Source organism: Mustela nivalis (genome assembly GCF_964662115.1).
Source record: "Mustela nivalis genome assembly, chromosome: 9".
NCBI classification, from domain to species: Eukaryota; Metazoa; Chordata; class Mammalia; order Carnivora; family Mustelidae; genus Mustela; species Mustela nivalis.
In genome coordinates this window covers 92,754,375-92,769,046 of record NC_139028.1, presented here as the reverse complement: position 1 = coordinate 92,769,046, position 14,672 = coordinate 92,754,375, and the positions used below count along the sequence as shown (strand labels likewise).

Here is a 14,672-nt window from a genome sequence, read left to right as displayed (position 1 = left end):
GAAAGATTAGCCACAAAAAAATAATGCAACTCATGAGGCATCAATGAAAAGTTCAAATATGCTAAAATCAAACTCAATTTGAGAAAGAAAATACTCTAAAACCTAAAAGACTCTCAAGTGGTCAAACTAAGTGTCTAGTAAACAGTATGGAAACATAAAGCTGTCATTTTTTTAACAACATAAAACTCTTATTGGAATACTTTCAATTCCTTTTTCATAGTTCCCCAGTCATGTATATTTTCAAGCCAGATGCATGCAAGATTTAAAAAAAAAAAAAAGCTAATTTATGTTTCACCTCCTTCATGTTCATCACTATAAAAAAATACAAGTAAAATGACCAAAGGAAAAAACAAATAAGAAAGAAAAGAAAAATACTAGGATTCTGATAACCTACAACAAAGTAATCAAATTAGACTTTAAGAAATTGATTATAGGGGTGTTTGGGTGGCTCAGTAGGTAAAAGCCACTGCATTCGGCTCGGGTCATGATCTCAGGGTCCTGGGATCGAGCCCTGCATCGGCTCTCTGTTCAGCAGGTTGCCTGCTTCCCTCTCTCTCTTTGCCTGCCTACTTGTGATATGTCAAATAAATAAATAAAATCTCAAAAAAAAAAAAAGAAATTGATTATATTTTTTATTTTCCTCTACTATTACACTATTCAAGAATCAAAGGTTCTTGCTGGTAAGCATGAAAAGAAAAGATTCGCTTTGTCAAAGAGGACCAGGAAAGTGAACCTGCATGGTTAAATTAATCTCAGACTGTTCCATACATTTCAATTAGGGATCCAAAAAGGTAGACTCAAACTAGGGTGACCCCTCAGGGAAGCAAAGCTACTTTCTCCTTGGATATCAAAAAAGACACACTATTCTGTATTTGTCCAGATGTGCTTCCCAATAGTCATCCAGTGTCCAGGACCATACTCAAGGAGTATCCAGCTGGTACATTAACATAATCCTATATGAATATATATATTCATATATATATATGAATGGGTATATATGAATATATTGAATATATATTCATGTATATGAAAATTCAAATCCTATAAAGCAGTTAATAGCATATACCAACTCCTAGCAGTAGCCATGGTAAGAAATTACATTCCCTGAAACCTTCCACAGAACCTATCCTCTCAGATCATTCACTCTCTGACCCCAAAAAGCAAAACACTATAAAAGCACATCTAATACATTTCAAATGTGAAAAAGTACAGGATAGGGTTCCTTTTTATCCATTGACATTTTAGGGTTTAAAACAAGGGATCTGAACACTAATGTTAAAGGAGGTTAAATATTTCTTTCAGGAAAATGAACTAATTTACTGTGACTTCAAGCACAGAGTTCTTACAGCTTCATGGTAAAGGAGTTTCGTCTCGGAAGCATTTGGAGAGAAACTTCTATCTTCTCTCTCCACCAAGCACACACACCTGCCTCAGCCCCTTCCTCATTTTCTCTTAAGAATTACGCACTGGGGTGCCTCAGTAAAGTGTCAGCCTTCAACTCAGATCATGATCCCTGGTTCCTGGGAATCCCTGTTCAGCGGGGGAGTCTGCTTCTCCCTCTGTCCCTAACCTCCCACCTGAGCACGCTCGCTCTCCCTAGTTTGCTCACTCTCTCTCGCTCTCTCAGGTAAATAGATTAAATCTTTAAAAAAAAAACATCGGGGCACCTGGGTGACTCAATGGGTTAAAGCCTCTGCCTTTGGCTCAGGTCATGATCCCAGAGTCCTGGGATTGAGCCCTGCATCGGGCTCTCTGCTCAGCGAGGAGCCTGCTTCCTCCTCTCTCTCCGCCTGCCTCTCTGCCCTTTGTGATCTTTGTCTGCCAAATAAATAAATTATATCTTCAAAAAAATAAGTAATAAATAAAAAGAGAGAGAGAGAGAGAATTGCCTGCCGTGAGGAACGTGCATCTCCCCTTCAACTCTTTCCTGTGCAAGGTGTAACTGGCCCTGCCTTTCAAAGGCAGATAGCAGGCCTACCTCTCTTCAGGCCATCAGGCCCCACCGGGTGTGAGGAGCAATTCAGGTATCTGTGTTTGCTTTATACATAGGAACACTCCTCAAACAAAAGCCCAAAGTCTCAATATGCGGTTAAACTGGAAAACACAACTTGCAAACGGCCACAGATAGAAGTCACATCCTCTAATCCAATAAAACCACCACACTGAAACTGGTACTTTGATCTCCAGCTGACTTTTTAGCCTTTCTCTCAATAGGTACCAAACTCAAAAAAGGACAGAAAAGCAGAATTTTTCACTCCTAATACCCCAACCATGGTGGGGCCCTAACTAAACTCTAAGTCAACACACCCATTTCATCCACGAGACAACTACAAACCACTGCTTAAGGGATTTGAATTCCTCCTGCCTAACCCTCAAGGCTATACTCGACTATACTGCACAGATACTTTTCATCATTAATTGATGATCCTTACAAACACAGATCATCAATTAATCACTGGTTATTCATAGTCTACTCACCCAGAAATCCAAACACAGCAAATCAGACATCTCAAATCCATGTGAACATATCTTCGGTCAAATTTCCCAACAAGCCCTTTCCCTACCTTGGGCTTAAAAAAATTCCTGTATCACAAAACCATTTTTACTACTGATACTGAATATTTTGAATGTAGAAGAAAGCAGGTAATCATTAAGTGCATTATATCTTGAAAATAAGGGAGGAAAAACAGCCACAACTGACTATCCTAATTCCTGATAAATCCTTATTTATTATATATTATTAATGTATTATTATTAACACATGTATTTGTTATTAAAATGTGATTTATTGTTAAAACACATTTATCACAGAAGAGACTGGCAAACACAGGTCATCAACTCCTGTGTACTACATCTCTCTAAAACTCTTACCGCCACAGTTTCATTTAATTTCCCAGCTCCGTCTAGTTAAGATTCAAACCATGAATGTAATACAGCTTAAAAACATCTGCACATTTTTTTCTTTAGTAAAATAAGTCCTCGTGGACTAAAATAGACACATTAAGACACTGAATGGGAAAAGAATGCAAACTACTACCCCTGACCTTAGCGCAATGCCGTCTATAGAACACACCAGAGTATCAGATTTTTAAGTGAATTAGAATTCAGGGACATGCACTTAGAGAAAACACAACACACACAAGGCAAACTTAACATTAGCAAACGTTAAGGCAAACAATATTAGTGGTACATCTCCAAATCTGAACTGTAAGAAGCCTATGCTTAATTCCAAGTGCTTGAAGCTGATAAACTAACCCTATTTAAAAACAATAAAATAAGCTTTCTTATCCCTTACATTACATTGCACGTGCCTTTCATTTTCTCATGGCTTGATGTAGAAAACAAATAAAAACAGTTGCCTTCAAAATGTTTGGCGAGTCTAAGCCTCCAGTTTTAATTTTTTTAAGTTCACAGTGACAAATGGGATTTTAAAAAAAAGCAAATAAAAAATTTACCTTCTAATAGCACCATGGTAAGAGGTCAGCCTCTTCTTGAAAAACACAGCTTCCAAAAAAGGCCCAATATATTGCTTCCTTCAAACAGCTCAAGGCTGGTATTATGAGACAGACTATTTCATAATCTCATACATATGAAATTTATATCAAATAGAGTTCCATTTCAAAGCAACAAAATAAATGGACTTCAGTGATTCTACGTCCAGATTCAAATTTCTGACAAACACTAAATCAAGTTTCCAAAACAAAATCTCCCCTCAGTATTTTTATACCTTGGTTCCAATTGCCAAGATAGAATCATATTTATTTTATGATTCTATCTCTTATTATCTCTCACCTATGAGACATTCACATTACCATTATTCCTGACATTAAGGACTATATTATGAAACTTTTGTATTTATTAAGTATTATTTTCCAAATTACCATATCACAAACTCAAAAATTTTCATATTTTAAAAATAAAAAGAACATAATCATTCTCCATGCAGCCACCCCTCAAGGATGAATTGAAATTTCTTCTCTGAATTACGACCATAAAATAGAAAAATTCTGTAATAGATCACCATCCAGACTCTGAAAAGAAGGTGACAAAAACCAAAGAAAGACATTTTGGACATCTCTCTTGTTTGGTAGTACCTCCTGATTGATTACACTAGTTTACTACAGAAATAAAGCGTGCAATGTATTTTCTGATTAATCCAGCCAATCTACCCTTCATACCAGAAAATCACCTCAAAACATAAACATCAATTTACTCATAATGGTACATATTTAATTCTAGTATATTCTCGTTTGACTGGAACATTATATATATCTTTTCAAATGTATTTTTCCAGTGGAAAACAAGTATACAATCATATCAGCTTTGAATGACAGGCTGCACATTATTAATATCTGCCCTTTATGGCTGTTGTCAATTCTACTCAGATAGTTTGGGCTTTTTTCTAGACTTCTTGGAATTTTGGCCTATACTTAATATTTTTAATTTCATTAGAGAAACTAAATATAGCTTCCCTTTTCATTCCAGTAAGCAGTGCATCCCACGACCTTCTTCCTGTCAAGTCGAGGAGGCCGTGAAATGAGCACCAACTGTATTTCCTACAAATAACTGGGCACAACTATGAATAAGAATAAAGGAAATGTGTTTTCTTCTCCACAAGTAATACCAGTTATTTTAACAAATACTCAAAAATACACCCAAATTTTAGTTAGAGTTTAACTCTTTGGTAGTTATTTTAGTCTTAGCCTTTTACTCCTTTCTAGCAAACTAACAAATTATAGCTAATTGCTTATGAAGTCTGTACTTCTGCAGTTAAAAACATATGTAAAAAGTTTTAAGATGACTACAGCAATGTACATTTCCAGTTTATATTTAAAATATGATTTTTAAAAGTGGAGTCTCAAAAATCACTAGAACTGTCCTAATCTTTTTTTTTCCTTCGACAGAATGACACAATAAATTAAAATTTTTTGCTTAGTGTATTGTTGTTTTACTTGTCCTATCAAGCACACAAGCAATTTACCAATCACTGAATTTTATAAGCTTCTCTAAGCAATTCCTGCATGTCTTCAAATCTGCTCTTCTAATCTTTCTGCAGAATAATTCTGTCTTCAACTTTAAATGTGGTATACTAATCTAATTCTACTTCTTGTTCCTTAAAGAACTTCTTTTATGCTAAGAACAAAACACTCATACTTCACATAAAATTGATTATATCAAACCTTTAAACTAATGTTCTATACATCACTTCAAAGAGATCTCCAGATTAAAACAACAACAACAATATATGCAAACTCTTAAAATATAAAAGCAGACCAAATTGCTTTGTGGTTAATATGAAGCAGATCTGAGTTCCATTACTGTGCCTGAGGAAATTAAGGAAACATAGCAGTTTACATATGATAACGCTTCAGCGTCAGGCTCTAGTCCATTTATAGTACCATTATGCAAATACATAAAAAATCGTGAAGATAGACCAAATGAAGAAGTAAATTATCCAATACTTTCTTAGTGTGCCTCCCTGTTCTTCACATTAATTTGCTTCTTCTCTAATAGGGAGAGATGCTGCTCATTTAATCACCTCTCTTTCCAATGCAGGAACTCATTAAATATAATTAGCCTTTAAAATACCTGTTAAAAATAAAACAATTCTGCCATCTGCAGGCTGGATGAAATAAAGCACAATGAAGAAGTACAGGTAATTTAAAAATCAACACCAGGGCACAAAACAGTATTAACACTGAGCTTTGAATAAAGGAGGCTAAAGCAAATTTTTAAAAAAATGAGTGCTTGCCCTATATATCATCTTTATTCAAACAGTGACTTTGGTGTACTACCAGTGTAAGAATAAACTGAAAAGGCCAAAGGACAACAGAAGATGCATGAATAACTTGTAAAAACAGCATTTACAGGTCTTGCCATGGTAAAAGATGGCCCACAAACACTATGTATGGCATAACGCATTTCCTACCTGCTTAGCTTGTACACACACACAGACTGAGAGGATATACTCCAAAATGGCAGAACTGGTTCTCTGGTTGGTGATATTGCATAAGCGCTTTTTATTTCTTTTGGTTCTTATAATCTACATTTTAGCAGTTTTCTCCCGTTAAGTTTATTCAATCTTACTCCCTGCCCAATACTAATCTAACATAAGGGAAAAAAAAAAAGGTAGTGTTGTTTTTTGTTATTTTTGGATACAAACCCACAAGGACAGAAAGGAAGGAATAACAGCACACAACTTTGAAAGTAGGAAAGTAAACGGATGAGTACTAATTGACTGAAGAGATTCTAGAAAGCTGAATCCTAAGCCAGAAGTGGGGAAGGCCAGGCTAATCACCTGTTCATACAACAGAATCCCCCAAAGACCCAGGAACTGGCAGTCCTGAGAATCTTTGGAACTGGGGAATGGGGGTGGGCCTTTGGGTGAATGCTATTTGAGATGCAGATATGCGGATCCCCTCCACCCCCTCCTCCAGTCCAGTGCTAGGTAACAGCTCACCCTCCTTCAACAGAACACTGGGACACTGGAGACTGTTTCTCTGAAGAAAGTAAAAGACCTTTAAAATGGAGGTTCAACTTACACATCTGGAGGCATGCAGAAACTGCAAAAAATAAATTAACTGAGAAATTATCTGATATGACTGACAATAAAGTCACACTGAGAAGCTATGAGATGGCGTGGGATGAATCAGCAATAGTGACAGAGGAAACTAGAGTAAAAATTTAAAAGGCAATAATGTCAGGAAAAGAAAAAAGTAAGAAAGGTAACAATCATAATTTGGGACAATACCGAGTTGTATATAACATTTATTGGGTGTAAATACTGAATATGGATTTAACCAAGAATTGCAAAAATAATTACATTGGCGGAACAAAAGCCTAGGGGATGGCCCTGTCCAGCACTCATCCAAAGGTAGTATGTAAAACAGAAATAGGGAGATGAGCACATGCTGGAATGAAGCTAAGAGACGAAGCTTGGTGCTTATAAGAAAGAAGATGGGGAAGCACTGATAATGCTTATTATAATAATGCTTATTATAATATATATAATGCTTATAATATTATATTATTATAATAATGCTTATTATCAGTGCTTCCCCATCTTCTTTCTTATAAGCACCAAGTTAATAATAAGCACCACTGATAAGCATTATCAGTGCTTATTAGAAAGAAGTAGGGAGATCCACTGCATTGCTATAAACCTCTTAGTACTCTTTGACTATTTAAATTATATGCATCTATTACTGTGTTAAGGTAAATATTTTATTATTTAAGAAAATGATTCGTTAATTTTATAAAAGTCCTAGTAAGCAGCAGCATACCGTGGTGATTCAGAGAACAGGCACTGGAACCAAACTGCCTAGGTTCAATTACAGATCCACTACTTAATATGTCACTCAACTACTCTGTGCCTCAGTCACCTCTTACGTAAAATACAGACTTTGTAAGGATTAAAGGAGATTAACACATACAAAGTCTTTATAGTGAGGCGAAAAGTCAGTCTCAAAAACATTCGCTATTTATTACTAATAGGTAGCATAGAAATGCTTAACAGGGAGGACTCTGCAGACATCCAGAATTGGCTAGATGTATCACAATATCCTGCCTTACACCTCCTTCCTCAAGTAATAGAAGATGGAATGACAGTTGCTTTCACATCCCCGGCCTAAAGGTGAAGGTTTCCTTTCTACTCTCTCCTTTACCTAATCTGGCCTTTGTTCTCACAGTTACAGTCTACTAGTTCTTGACCTCTATTTTAACTGAAGTGCACATCTGAAAACCAAACTCTCATTAAAATCAGCAGCAAATGTTTTATTTTCAGTGGTGCTGCCCATAACATTCTCTACCAAAAGGTAATGAGCCAATTAGGCCCTCAGTAAGTGCCTCTTGAGCTCCTGTTATCCTGGCCCTGGACCAATACAAGACCAGAATCTTGACCTCAAAAGGATTATGGTTTAATTGGGCAGTCTAGATACATACCTAAGTACTAGGGGATCTAGTACCAGTTGACTTCATATGCATTAGAATGGCTATTATCAAAAACCAAGAAAACAAGTGTTGGCAAGATGAGGAAATTGAAATCGTTGTGCATTGCTGGTGGGAAAGTAAAATGGTGTGGCTGCTAGGGAAAATAAAATGATTCCTCAAAGAATTAAACACACGATTACCATTTCATCCAGGCCTCCTATGTCTGGGTATACATCCGGAAGAAGGGAAAGCAGGAGCTGGAACATATCTGTACACACATGTTCACAGCAGCATCATTCACTTTAGCCAAAAGGTGGAAGCAACCCCAGCGTCCAACAACAGATGAATGGATAAACAAAATGTGGTAGAGACATACACTAAAACATGACTCAGCCCTAAAAACGAATGAAATTTGAATACCTGCAAGGAAACAGATGAAACCTGAGCCATTACGCTAAGTGAAATAAGCTAAACACAAAAAGACCAATGTTGTAGGATTCTGCCCTTGTGAGATACTCAGAACAGGCAAACTCACAGCGACAGAAAGTAAATGGTGGTCGCCTGGGGCTGGGGAGAGAGGGGAAAGGGGATGTATCAAGGAACACGGGATTTCAGTTTGGGATGATGAGAAAGTTCTAGACATGGATGGTGGTGATGGTTTCACAACAATGTAGATGTATTTAATGCCATGGAACTGAATGCACAAAAATAATTAAAATGGTGAATTTTACATATTTTTACCACAATTTTTCTAACTTAAAAAAATGTATGCCAGCCAAAGAAGAAAAGGTGAAGGAATGAGCAGATATTTCAGATGAGGAGAACATCATTTGCAAAGAAGGTGGGAATTACAGCTTAGTTTGGCTGGAGTGCAAAATATAATGAAAATGAAAAATAAGCATGTGAATTAAAAAAAATATGTTGGGACTATCACCTTGTGGTTGTCTACAGTACCTTACAGTACTATTGTAACTTAACTTTAATACCTCATTAATGGGTTTGATGTTATTTAAACAGCAATGGAAAACCCTGAAAAAAAAATTCTGAGTAAGAGAAATAACCACAGTTAAAAACAGCTTGGTTACAGTTCCACATAAACGGCTTATGTTCATAAATTTGTATCATTTACAGAAAAAACATTAAAACTGCATATGTTTGGAGATGGTAGCAACTACAAATGTTGCAGAAAATTTAAAATAATAGAATTTTAAGTACAAAGTGAAGCTACCCATGAATTTGTTACCTATTCTCCTTTATCTATTTAGACCATTTGACGTGAGAGACTGAACAGGCACCCAGAATCTTCCATTAGATCGTCCAAATGTTTGGCCTTCATTCTAGCAGTGGTAGAAAGAAATGAGTGGCATTTCTGAAGATAGGGCCTTGTATACTAGAGTCAGGACTTTAGACCTCATTCTGAGTTTAAAGAGAAGAGCTGGAGGTTTTCAGCAGAGAGCTGACATGATCTGATTTATAATTTAAAAGAACTCTGGGGGCGCCTAGGTGGCTCAGCTGGTTAAGCATCCAACTCTTGATCTCAGCTCAGATTTTGAACTTAGCGTCATGAGTTCTCAGGTCCTGAGTAGGCCCAGCGTGAAGCCTACTTTGAAAAAAGGTTGGGGGCACCTGAGTGGCTCAGTCAGTTAAGCATCTGCCTTCAGCTCAGGACATGATCCCAGGGTCCCAGGATGGAGCCCCACACTGGGTTCCCTGCTCAGTGGGGAACCTGCTTCTCCCACTCTCTCTGCAGCTCTGCCTGCTTGTGCGTTCTTTCTCTCTGTCAAATAAATAAAATCTCTAGAAAGAAAGGAAGGAAGGAAGGAGGAAAGGAAGCAGCCCGCAAAGCTGTATGGAGAACAGTCTGTACTGAACCAAGGGTGATGGTAGGGCTATGTCCTGGGACACTCCTGCAATAATTTAGAATAGAGGTAGTGGTAGCCTGGACCAGGCTGGCTGGCGAGGAGTGGCCAGATTACATACAAAAGCTAGAGCCAACAGGAATTTCTGATAGACTGGAAGTGCCATACAAAAGTCAGGAGTCAGGGATGACTCTAATCATGAGTACAAGTGAAATAACAAAAATGAAAATTAGATGCCACAGCTCCAAAAAGAAAATCTTTCTTCCTATAAAAAGTGCCCCAAGAGCCCTATAAACTACATAGATTTGGTTTCTATTCAGCTGTAAAATGCCTATACAAAAATAGGAACATCAGGTCAGTTATATAGACCCTGTGCTTACCCCCTTGAGCCTGGCCCTGGCCTTGGACCACAATCCAGGGAAACTACACTTGACTTCTTCCGAGTCTAACAACTATACTTGTTCTTTTCCTCCCTCATAGCACGAGAACCACCATATTTATAAACACTACAGTACTTGGTAGTCTCAGTGTTCACCTGAAGTGTAAAGTGTGATGACTGACAGGGAGGGGTCAGTCAGAGGGCACAGGAGAGATCTCCCATTCGCCCCTCTAGATCTACTCGTCAGCTTTGCCCATACCATTGTGTGTTTCATTAGGCTTCCCTGGGCACAGGCTTCTGCCTGGGTTCAGCCAATGGACAGGATAAGCAGGAGATGAAGGGAGAAAGGAGAGCAAGGTCAGGGTATTTATTTCCCCAACTCCCTCCCTACGGGGTCAGGTAGGCTGGTTGGATCCTTTAACTGAAGGACTGCACGTCCACCACAGATCCTCCCCTCAGGGATCCTCCTCTGAGGCTCCATCCTTTCTAGTGTGGCAACTGCTCTCTCCCCAAGCCTCTCCATGCTAAGGAGTGGGGAGAGCATCTCACTCTAAACAGCCCCTTAGTATAGCACCATCTCTAAACCCTGAATTCACAGAAATCGTTTAGTAAACTCTCCTCAAATCAGCCATTTTTAGATCGCTATCTATTCCCTGCCAGGACCCTACATAAAGATTTAGGAGGCTGGCACTCAAGTAATGAGAAAAATTTCAAACCACAGGGAAGGTCCCCCCATTTGAATAGTATGAATCCAGATTTCCAAATTACTGGCTTTCTATAAAGGTATTCTCTAGCCATTTGTTTCTAATGGGAACCCCTATAAAAAACATATATTTCTTGTTTTCCGAGAGGGCAAATATCCTTGCAAAGTAGCACCATTCTCTACAGGAAATGACAGACTTGTTTATGGAAATAGGCTGGAGACTAGGTAGTGTTCATAGATAAATTATAGGGAGATCCATGGGCTTCCAGGAACCACACAGAAAATTTTGTATGTACACATTTGTCTCAAAAAGTGGTAGAGCTTTATCATTTTTCAAATAGATTTGCACCCCCCTAAAAACCAAGACTAGGAGATTCCCAAGGAAGCTCTCCTGAATTATAAATACGTCAACCTTAATTCTCCCCTAAAATTTTTCATGTAATACAAGAATACCCTTGATTGCAGCAAAGTATTGAGCAGATCACTAGCTACAGTAAATGTACTGCCTACCAAGTACTAAAATTAAATTAAATTAAATTAAATCAAATCACCATTGCCCCCATTTTGTTTAAGGGCTTTGCTGATTCTTTCATACATGTAGTATCCAATGGTGCATCTGTAAGGAAGCTGGCCAGAACTGTAGGTAGTCAGTCTGTGGCTGCAGAACTACCTCCTCTGAGCAAGAAAAACCAAACACCACACAAGCGGTTTCAGCTTGCAACACTGGTCTTGCAATTAAATCATAAAATTAAAATTCTACTTGAATCCATTTATTTTGCAATCTTGGAACAGGACAAAAAGAAATCACCACTCACATGAGTCTCGCAAAAAAAGGAACACATGTGTAAGTTTGGGCATTTATGCATTTTACTGTAAAAGGCAAATGAAATGAAGCCAGAGACAAGGAGAAACACTTAAGAGTATAGGTGACCCTTGAACAGAGTACAGGAAACCCTTGAGTTTGAACTCTGTAGGTCCACTTATACACAGGTTTTTAAAAAATAAGTATACTGGGAAATTTTTTGGAGATTTGCAAAAATTTGAAAAAACTCACAGATAAATCATGTAGATAGAAATACCAACACATTTTTTAAATAATATTTTATTTATTTATTTGAGAGAAAGAGAGAGAATGAGAGAGAGAGAGCACGAGAGGAGAGAGGTAAGCGGGAGAAGCAGACTCCCTGCCGAGCAGGGAGCCTGATGCAGGACTCTGTCTCTGGTGTCCAGGATCACGACCTGATCCGGAGGCAGTCGCTTAACCAACTGAGCCAACCAGGTGCCCAAATACCAAAACATTTAAAGAAAAAATTACATATATAAGAATATAGTATATAATACATATAACATACAAAATATGTGTTCATCCACTGTTTATGTTATTGGTAAGGCTTTTGTCAACAGTGGGCTATTAATACCTAAGTTGGGGCAGTCAAAAAACATACATGGATTTTCAACTGTATATGGAGAGGTCAATTCCTCTAATCCCCATGTTGTTCAAAGATCAACTGTACATCAATTATCAATTAGAAACTTAGAGATGGGAGAACATTAACATACACTCTTAACTCTCTTAAATGTTTCTGCCACCCTTTATACAGTCTAGACTTGTAACTGTTAAACCGTATGATTATCAGGACTATTGCTGAAATACTATTTCACAGTGTAGCTATTACTAAAATATGTCTCACTTTATTTAAAAAAAAAAAAAAAAAGGACAGGTGTTCACACAGAATACACACCTGGTAAACACAGCTTCAGCGCACAGGCACTGCTCTGCTGATGGCTAAGGCCAAGCCACCACAGACACTGAGGTAGGCTGTGGTTACGGAAACAGGCTTTGGTGTCAGGCAGAGCTGGGCTGAAATCATTCTATCCCCAGAGCACAGCACTAACTGCTGTGAGGACTCGATGAGGTAAGTCATGTCAAGTGCTGAGAAGGGTACATGGTACATAGTAAGTGATCGATGCTACTTGTTATACTCAAACCCACTCCCCCAACTTCTTTCCTGCTGGAAGGGACCAAATTTTATTCACTTGTATGCCTTTCTTGTGAACATATGTTCTGAGTAAAGGACCCCACTGCTTGGTGTCTCAGTGCCTTCAGACTGCTATAACAAAATATCTGGGACTGGTGGCTTACAAGCAACATTTATTTTTTCACAGCCCTGGAGGCTGGGAAGGGCAAGATCATGATGCTGACAGATGTGAGATGGCTGATGAGGGTCCACTTCCCAATTCATAGACAGTGCTAAGCACATGGCATAGGTCATTACTCATAAAAATGCTGCCAACAAACACCACTTAAGGAAACCAAAACTCCAAGTGTGACTTCCATGGACAGACTTTAAGATCCTGGTTGATGTAGGAGTGTGGAAATTACTCAGGAAGTATACTTAATTCATATAGTCTATATATTACCAAATAGTTGCTTCGTTTTATGAAATTATAATTTCTACCAAGCTCAGTGAAAAATGAGGCAATACCATGTAATTCATGCTTTGTAAAACAAATAGTTCAAGGACTGCCACGTGCATTCACCATGGCAAAACAAAAAAATCTATATGTTAAAAGTCAGGAGACAAATTTGGGCTCAGTATTAGGGGAAAAAAATACACCCCAAGATTTCCTAATAACTTAAAGCTACCCAAATAACAGTTAGCTACTGGGTAGCAGAATAATATCCTTGCCTCTCTCCCACCTTCTTTCCCCCCTCGATGTCCCACATCCCAATATCCAGAACCTGTGAATATGTTATGCTACATGGCAAGGAGAAATTAAGGTTGAAGGAGGAGAGAAGATTGCTGAAGAGTTGGCCTTGAGATGGGGAAAGAATCTTGGTGGGACCAATGTAATCACCAGGATCCTTATACATGAAAGGAGGAGGAACTAGGAAACTAAGACGGCTTTCTTGGGATATAGTGTTCTCTCTCTTATGGATGACGTTCGGGCTGAGTTAGACATGTTGCTCATGGTACACAGTGGACTGGGTAAAATGTCATGCTGCTTCAGATGAGGATTGTCTAAGTGAGTTTCCAGAGGCAGGAGTCCTTAAATGAGGTCTAAAGAAAACCCCTAAGAGAAGATATTTGCAAATGACATATCAGATAAAGGGCTAGTATCCAAAATCTATAAAGAGCTTGCCAAATTCAACAACCAAAGAACAAATAAACCAATCAAGAAATGGACAGAAAACATGAGCAGACAGTTCTCCAAAGGAGACATCCAAGTGGCCAACAGACCCATGAAAAACTGCTTAACAACACTTGGCATCAGGGAAACAACAAATCAAAACCATAGTGAGATACCACCTCAACCCAGTCAAAATGTATAAAATTAACAAGTCAGGAAATGACAGATGTTGGTAAGGATGCAAAGAAAGGGGAACCCTCCTATACTGTTGGTGGGAATGCAAACTGGTGTAGCCACTCTGGAAGGCAGCTATGCTCACCACTATACCACCAACGCCCGCTAGGTGTAGCCACTCTGGAAAACAGTATGGAGGTTCCTCAAAAAGCTGAAAATAGAGCTACCCTATAAGCCAGCAATCGCACTATTGGGTATTTACCCCAAAGATACAAATGTAGTGATCTAAAGAGGCACCTGCATCCCAATGACTATAGCAGCGATGTCCACAATAGCCAACTATAGAAAGAGCCCAGATGTCCATCAATAGATGAATGGTAAAGAAGATATGGTGTGTATACATACACACACACACGAATATTATGCAGCCATCAAAAAACCCCTGAAATCTTGCCATTTGCAATGGCAATGACATGGATGGAACTAGAGGGTATGA

At 38.3% G+C, this 14,672-nt stretch overlaps 1 protein-coding gene across 2 annotated transcripts in view; it reads right to left on the bottom strand.

Moving 5' to 3' along the window:
• Positions 1-14,672, bottom strand: part of PDHX (pyruvate dehydrogenase complex component X) — a 69,518-nt gene that overhangs the window by 51,904 nt on the left and 2,942 nt on the right. The window lies entirely within an intron of this gene.